Source organism: Saccostrea cucullata, unplaced genomic scaffold, assembly GCF_032062105.1.
Source record: "Saccostrea cucullata isolate Sc308-1 unplaced genomic scaffold, CSIRO_AGI_Scuc_v1 ctg995, whole genome shotgun sequence".
Taxonomy (NCBI): domain Eukaryota; kingdom Metazoa; phylum Mollusca; class Bivalvia; order Ostreida; family Ostreidae; genus Saccostrea; species Saccostrea cuccullata.
In genome coordinates this window covers 191,860-201,185 of record NW_026922768.1, presented here as the reverse complement: position 1 = coordinate 201,185, position 9,326 = coordinate 191,860, and positions in this window count along the sequence as shown.

Here is a 9,326-nt window from a genome sequence, read left to right as displayed (position 1 = left end):
TGTGGTTTCTACCTCTCATGAGTCATGATTTTAAACAAAGATGAAACTTCACTAGCAGCGGATGGTTGCTTATAAATATGACCAGTTATGGCTCTGCTCTTCTTGAGAACAAGATTTTTGTAGATTTTTCCTTTATAGTCCTAATAATACTTTGATCCGTCATTGTGGCAACCCTATCCTAGCGGCTCATGATTTGAACAAAATTAAATCTACACCACTTGAAGATGCTTTCACATAAATATGACAAATCAAAGCTTTGTTGTGCTTGAGAAGAAAATATTTACAATCTGATGTAAACCTTTGAAAGTCCATTCAATCTGATGTAAACCTTTGAAAGTCTATTGTGGCCTCAATCTAGACCTGGGTTCGTGATTTGAACAAGCTTGAATTTACACTACCATATTACATGATTGTTTTTCCCTGGATCATTGGTTCTTCAGAAGAAGAATTTTTAATATGACATCAATATTTCTATTTACTCATAATTTTCTCCATTTGGAAGAGGGTATTTCTTTCCATTTGAAAAAACTTGAATCCTCCTTCACAAATGATTTTTTAAAAAGGAATAAAATTTGCCCAGATGATGAGATGAAAATGTGAAAAGTTTACAACAACGCCAACGACGACGGACAACAGAAAATTTTGATCAGAAAAGCTCACTTGAGCCTTCGCCTTAATATCAAAATATCAATACAAAAAAAATTAAAAATACGTACTCTCGCATTCTCCGATGTTTGAATTCCATTTGAAGCCACTGCAACATTCAATTCCATACTTTCTAGACGAAAAAAAAAAATGTGAATTTGTGCTTTGAAACGTTTTCGTTTAAGATCTTTAACAATAAATCCTATTAGCTTTGAAGAGGAAATACATACGTAATTTTTTTTGACTGCAAAATACTGTATATAAATTTTGCAACTACTTATTTTCGCGAGATAGCCATCGATTTTTGATAAGCAAAAAAAAAAATTCACTATTTGTGTTTATTGTTGTATATAACTCTAAGGAATGCTATTAAACGCAAGCATTGAATTTTTCTCGCATAATTACACGAAAATAGAGTTCTCGCGAATACAAATTAAATCCCTTTACAGTAGCTTCCATGCTGGGTATCTGTAAACTGCGAAAGAAAATAACATACAACAAAGTTTAAGGTTTCGTCAAAGGTCAACATGTCTAAAATTAATTTTACAATAGCTCCAAAACTATGTATGGTATAAAGTCAAAACGTTTACGGTTTATAAATATATCATTTATTAATAGATAGAAATATTCACTTGATAACAAATATTTTTTTTAAAATTGCATCAGAAAATATGCATATTTTAAGAGAAATGCACCTGCTTAATTCTGTCCTTTTGTGAAAATCAACATTTTAGAAGTATTATATGTTTATCATTGAAGGACAAGTTGGACGTAAATGGTCTCTGAAAGGCTGTTATTGATAGCGTGACATGTATAAAGACAAGACCCCTATAGAATTCGCCATTTGCAATGTACTTTCACTTTCAAGTCTTAACATTTGGACCAAATAAACAGTGAAAACAATTTTCCAGACGCTATCCAAGTCCAACTTGCCCTTCATTGATAAACATATTTTGTTTCTGCAGTGATGGTTTTAACTAAAAGCATAGAATTAATTAAGTGTATTTTTTTTGAAAATATATGCATTTTTAGGAAGAATTTCACTCAATTAATATTATTCCTAATATTTTTTTTATCAAGTGATACTCTCTATCTGTTAATCATTGAAAAATTTATTAACTGTGAAAGTTTTTAATTTATACCTCACATAGTTTTGGGGCTATTATAAAAAATAAATTTTTGGACATGTTGACCTTTGACGAAACCTTAACAAATATAACATAAATACGTAAATTTTTTGAAATACATACACATAATTTTGTAAAAAAAAAAAAAAAAAGATGGGCATTCCATTGTAAATACTTGTAGATAACATAAGTGTTTCTTGGTTCGGTTACTTTCAAGCAAAGTCAAACACATGTGAGTTAGGCAAAGGTATAGGTGTTTCTGTACAAAAGAGTAAAAAATATATAATGTTTACATAATTTTCCCTTATTTCCCGATCATGACAAGCAATAAAAGGGAAGCTTGACTTGTCGGCAGGGGATGTTCACTCCTTCGTGTTACCTGATCCCACCTCTAATGTTTAGGAGGTCCATGTTTGCTCTGCTTATATTTAGTATTGTTATATGGATTTTGAGGTTAAATACTGTCCGTTATTCCCACGAATTTTATTCGAAAGATTATTATCAACATTAATGAAGCTGCTGCAAAAATCAGAATTAGTTTTCTTAATTAATACAAAAAATAGCAAACCTACACCAGACAGTAAATTTTTAACCTGTTTTAACTTTAAACTTTATCAAATGTATATAAACAAAAAAATAGTGAACTGTCGACATTTGTGAAACAATATCTTATGTTTTCGTAATATCAAGCTGTATATTTATACCTTGTTTCTATAGAACACCGTATATCTTATCGTGTAGCTATTTTGTTGATGTTTCCTTCCTTGTATAAACTTGTGTAGTATAGGACAATGACGTCATCATGTTGTGTATTGGCAAGAGCATGTCATATGTATCAAGTTTGTAAAAGTCAAGTTTTAACTTTTTTCTGCAATAAGTTCAAGGATTGTTCGAAAAGTTCGTGGACGATGTCCATCATTGTTATACTACTTTCAAGATATTAAGAAAAAAAACCACAATATCATATGTAATTTTTTTTTTGGTTATCTGCGAAGTTACATTCCTTTCGGTTTCCTTTCGGTTTCATAGAAGTAGAGGATATTTAATATTTTGTTGTTGAATATGGAATTTATTTCACAAGAAATAGATTCCAAATTCAACTAGAAAACATTGAATTTTCTGTTTATTACATTTCCTTTGATTTTCCCTTTGAATACTTATCTTTTTGTAATAAGTCATAGGCTACATGACGTCATAGCTAAGCGTTATTAAATGATGCGAAACTAAAAAACATTGTAAACATAGATTTTAGCGACGTATTTGGGTGAACTTTGGCAGTCTCATTCTATGTCGAATAGTTTATTTACTCTCTTTATACTCGTATATTACAACGGTTCAAAGACTATTTTTACAACACTCTTTGTTACATGTATGTAAAGGTAAATCGAGATTTTTACCGCACATCAGATATTTGTTACATTGTGAAAGGATTTCATTTTGATATCCTATAACACTGTGACACAATATAATTTTTTTAATGGATAAATTACAGTATTGTCACTGTTGAAAATGTAATAAATCGATTTACTCCAATTTAAGGGGAGGCAGAACACATGTCACATGACTAAAAAGACATATGACGTCGTAATCGATGATGATATACATGTTAAACGTTGTAAAAATCTACATTTCTTGTGTAGTTTTATTCTAAATTCGAAAATTGTTTTTTAAACATTTAATTTTAGAAATTATTATTAATAAAATTTTTAAAGATCTTGCAATCATTTAGAAATTGTAGAGTTGCCCAATCCACACATTTGTTTCTCTTTACCCTGCAGTCTGACGTCACTGACGTCATAGACGTAGTGTTTGAATTCTCAGTGCAGCGAGATCAAGAACACACACCCGTCATGATCAGTTCTATTTGATAATAAACAGGTCACAGTCAATGTATCGTGATAAATTTCTGAAACAGATTTTTTAAAATTAATATTTTTTCGTGTTTAGTAGCAAAGATTACATCTATTCAGATAATTTTGAATGTTTATATTTTCGTGTGACGTCACATTTGATTTCCCGCACTCGGAAAATACAAACTTGAAGCGTTTTTATCATGCTTTCGTCTAATTCAACTATGTCCTGTGCGATACTTAGGTTAGCTTTACCCTGCAATATTTATGCAGTATATAATTACGATGAAGGACTGGCATTCAATCGTAAATTTAGAAATATTTATTGACAGATTTTTTTCAAAATGAGGTTTTTGTTGTTGAAGCTGCCTTGAAAAATGCAGAAATTATCCCACCCAAATACTATATAAAATTAAAACAAGATCTTTCAGATATTTTAAACACTATGAATATTATGAAATATTTGATTATATAGTGTTATCTATCATATTTATCGTTTGTGCGTAAAAATTCGCATTATGGACTCCGTTATGGGCCCGTAAACATGAAGTATCTAAACTCCATACAAACTCTTAACAGGGCGGTATTTGGGGGGGGGGGCTTTTAAATAAGTCAAGAAATCCCATGATAGGACCGTTTTTGAATATTAAGTACATATTAAATTAGTAATATGAAAAATACGAAAAAAATTCATTGACAGGAATTTTTTCAGCTAAAGGTCCTGTTCCTCCTTAAAACCAACATGCTATTTACCCACGAAGCATGCTTAACGGAAATGTATCGTCAAAAACCTGACGTCAAGAGTTTCTTTAAAATACTATCCTTAAACATTTCATACAGTATGGTTCAATACTCACTTATTTATACCCTTTTCTAGCACTTAACATTAATTTGTTTTACAATTGATTGTATACTTTCGTTTGTTAAAAGTATACACGCTATAACTTGCGCAAGTTTAAATAAGATTGGAAATCGATTTAATTTGTTTATCAATAAAGGTTACGAAAATACTGCAAATTACACCATTAAAATTAAACGCGTTACAAAGTTATCAAATTATTATTATTTATTATCCTACAAGGAAAGTAAAATAGCTATTTTTAAGGTAGGTCGCGGGTTTGCTTTCGTCATCAATTTTGGTACACAATTTCGACGATTCGAGCGGCTGTTTTGTGCACATTTGATTATGACCTTATTTACGTCACAAAGGCAACGTTGCGTTGTTTCCCGCTTAATTCTCTGCAAATTTAAGTTTGTACGAATCAAGTGGAATGCTATTGTACGTAAACCTCGTACATGCTTTATAATTAAATTTCAGTCTGAACTTTCATGTGATTACTAGTACATGTATATGTAATACCCTAGGAAAAATTAAATACAATACTGAATGAAAGGAATAATTTATAATGTAAGTACTGGTATTATTAAACTGCTAAAAGTCAATCAGAGTAAGTCAGCGTGAAAGTTATGGTTGCAAAAAGAGTTATCATAAATAAAATTGTTTAGCGGAAAACTTGAGGGGTTGTATAAATTTGCGCACGTTATTTGCAACTCATACGTAGCATCATAACTGCTAATCAAAGCTGGGGCGAAAATATACGTATAATTTTCAGGACGGAATCAATCTTCAACACTAAAAACGCATTAAATTTAATATATGCATTTTCCTCTTTTTTTCTTATCATTATCATCATTATTATTAAGTATTATTTGGTTATTATGTATCTAAATCTCATCTAGTCGCCTTGTTTTACTGGCTAATAAATTGTGAAATGCTTTCAAAATGCTGAACTGTAAGACCTATATGTTTTTTTCTATTATTAAAAGTTTAAAACAAACGCTCTAGTCTAAGTGTAAAAGCTCAATTCAAGTATATGTATTTTACATTTTGTGCATGGAAATTTGATTTAGAGAATTCGAAATTAACAAATGTTAAAGAGTAAGGCCCATATACTAGCTTGCGTCTAATATATATATAGAAAGGAAACCCCCCCCCCCCCCCCCCCCGGCTAATTTCCCCAGTATCTGGAAGTTTTTTCTTTACCGTTTTTTAATAAAGTGATCAAATTTATGTGTTATGCCTGAAATCCTTTCCACCATGAATTTCCTAAAAATACAGGAACTTATATTTTATTACTCACGGTGTTGTCGATGCATGTTGATTCTCATGCACGAGGAATGTTTATACCCTTCATTCCGACTCTGTGATTAGAATATGAATTTCACAATACTAGTGAAAATAAGTTGCTGGTCATCCTAATATATTTTCGCAATAAGTTAAATAATAATCTTTCGAATAAATAAAGAATAAAATTAAATTTTGCGTTTATCAAAATATTTATATTCGTACGGTAAACGTTACAACGTTCAACAAGTGACGTTGCAGACATAAATAATTCCAATCTTCATTGTATCAATTGATTTCCTATGTTTTGATTGGACGAGAACACGTTTAAGAAAATTTTTACACATCGATATTCTTTTTTTCAATCGGAACTACTTTCTTGACTAAGCTTTTACATGTAGTTTATCGTATAAACAACGAAAGCAGTTATTTTTTGTCTGTTTTGGATAAATTATAAATACAAGAAACTTCAAATTTAATTGATTAAAACAAAACTGGCGACATGCTAGGCTGCCCAGCTGACGGACGCCATGAAAAAGTTAATGTCACTAGCTGTTCTATCACGAGTGTGAATTTTAAAAATCGCTGTCTCAACGTTCATAATACGAAGATATAATCAACTCAGTTTGTATCGTTTAGACAGGGAAAAGAAACGTACCTCAAACTCTTGCCCTATAAGCATCAAATTCATATTAACTTTCTATATTGTTCCTCAATCTTTGAACAAACAAGTGCAAATCGAAGGCGTCGTCGGTCTGCAACTTTCGCTATGAGAGTTGTCGTTTATGTCAACATGGCAATGGTCAAGGACGAACTATTCTGAAGTAAACTCGTAATTACGATATTTGTTGACTTAAACAACATTCGATAAGTCTTTATAAGTTTATTTATCGATTGTTTTGACAATTTAAGCTGAACTCTATCGAAATTCATCTCGATTACGTTCCTTTGCGGTAAAATGTATTCCTACGCCGTCCAGAAATAAGGAATAGTATGGAGGCCTCAAAGAGAAATAATTTGAATATTTTTAAAAATTCGATATTGGAATTATAAGAATTAAACGTTCTTTTTGAAAAATTTATCGATGTGTAAACTCTTGACATTTTACTCACAAACTTAACATAAAAGTGCTTCGCACTTTTATTCAGTTTGTGAGTAAAATGTCAAGAGTTTACACATCGATAATTTTTTTCAAAAAGAACGTTTTATCCTATAATAATCCTATAATAACGCCATAAACGCAACATTTCAGCAATATAAAAGGGAACTTTGAATTTTTTTAGCGAAAAAAATCTAGCGAGAAGACATATTGATTTTTTTATATCAATAGTTTTGATTTTACCTCATCTTCACATTTTAAAATTCCTGACTAATTCGTCTACGTCTTTAAAAAGTTATCCAACCTTTTTAAAAGAAACTATTTTCACAAAATTGGTTTAAAAACGTCATTTTTCCATATATTTCAATAGTAAAGCGTAAAAAATGTACTAATGACAATACCGCGTTTAAAGTAATACAGCATTAAAACTACGTAGGCAAATTTAATAAAAATTGCAGATAACACGCAGTAAATTCTCAGGAACATTATATCCAATTTTTAGGATATGTTTTCTCGTAAGAATTTTTATGCAGTAAACCCGCGACCTACCTTAAATAAATCCATCACGTGACGCCGTCGCTACTTTTAGATTGATAAACAAACATGGCGTAAGGAAAACGAGGTAGGCCGTTTGAGATACTACTCACTTTTGACGTGGATGGCAAGAGTCTTACTCTTAATGGTACTTATCTTTTAATGTATTCAGTATCAACCATCTTCTCTTTTATGACGCATTTTAACCTTATATTAATAATTGCAGTCAAAATGCAACATACCTCGTTGTCTGTGATTTCCCGTTGACATGTTTTTCTATATATAAGCCTACTGTTTACGCACTTCCTTCATCAATATTCATGAAAAGACTGAATTCATAATTCTTAGATATTGTTTAATTGTTTTGTTATTACAATGACATCTATTTTGTGGAAAGTATTATTTTCCATTACACTTCATGTGTTTTAAATCATTAATCAGTTTGTTTCACACAAAATCGGCGTTCATATAGCGTATATGACTTTATTGTTTTAATCTCTTTGGACACTCAACTATGCTTTTAAAACCTGTCAGTTTTTCATGACGTTCTAACTTTTTAAATGCTTTTGTTCAAATTTTTTACAGATAAACTGTTTTTCACAGATTGTCCTTATCCGGTACAGAGTCTCTTGCAATCAGATTCCGCCTGTACTATTTATAAACACATGAACGACATACTTGTAACATATATTTTTATTTCTTTAACATTTTTAAGCTAATTAAAGACTTTTCTCTAGTCTATCACAAAATTGCATCGATGTCTGCTGTTCCGTGACGTTTAACAACATCATCATTTTTATCGCTTTGTTGAGGACTACCTATCTTATATTAAGTCATAATTTGGAATGTGAATCAATATAAACATTTCTTAATTCAAAAGTGCTTTTCATTTCTATCCATTTTACAGAAAATACGTCTAAAGTATGATCATGTTTATTTAGGGTGTTGTTTTTTAATTACTAAATTTTTCCAGTTTTGTACTCTGGATAGGTTTGAAATAAAACATGATAATTTTTTTAACAAATATTTATAGAGATTGTTTGAACTTATTGTTCAAATATTTCTAGCAAAATTGGAAAGCATATGGCCTTAGATTAAAAAAAATATGACTGTCACAGGAGTCTACCAATTTTTCAAACAACCCTCGTATATTCCTTGTGGTTTTTTTCATTAGTTTATTGCCTGTGTACATGGAGGAATACATATGAATATCATGTTCAATTTGTTTTACTTTTAAATTGTAAAATAATATATCGTTTATGACATTTCAAAGTCCTTTTCATCCTCAGTCAAACAATGTCCGCTTAAAGCATTACAGTTTACCTATTAAAATTCAAACTTCCCCGATTTCTGAATTTTCAAAAAAAAAAAAAAAACCACCTGTCACAAAAATTTTGAGATTGAAAAATTTTTGTGAAATCCTTACATGTATAACAAGAAGCCCATGGGCCACATCGCTCACCTGAGAAGCTTTGACCATTCTTTTCTTTACCAGATTTCCCCCTTTAATACATATTAGGACCTCACCCTACCCAACTGATTATAATTTAGACATTTTGAAATCTACACTACCCCAGGATGTTTCCATGTGCACATAAGTTTCAGCTTTTCTGGCCCAGTGGTTCTTGAGAAGAAGATTTCAAACATTTTTTCATATATTTTATGTAAAAATTTGATTCCCCATTATCACCCTACCCCCGGGGGTCATGATTTGAACAATTTAGAATCTACACTCCCCCAGGATGCTTTCATAAAAATTTCAGCTCTTCTGGCCCAGTGATTCTTGAGAAGAAGATTTTCAAAGATTTAATTTTTCGTATATATTTTTATGTAAAATTTTGATTCCCTATTGTGGCCCCGCCCTAGACCCGGGGCTCATGAATTGTATAATTTAAAATCTATACTATCTCAGGATGTTTCCAGACAAGTTTCAGCTTTTCTGGCCC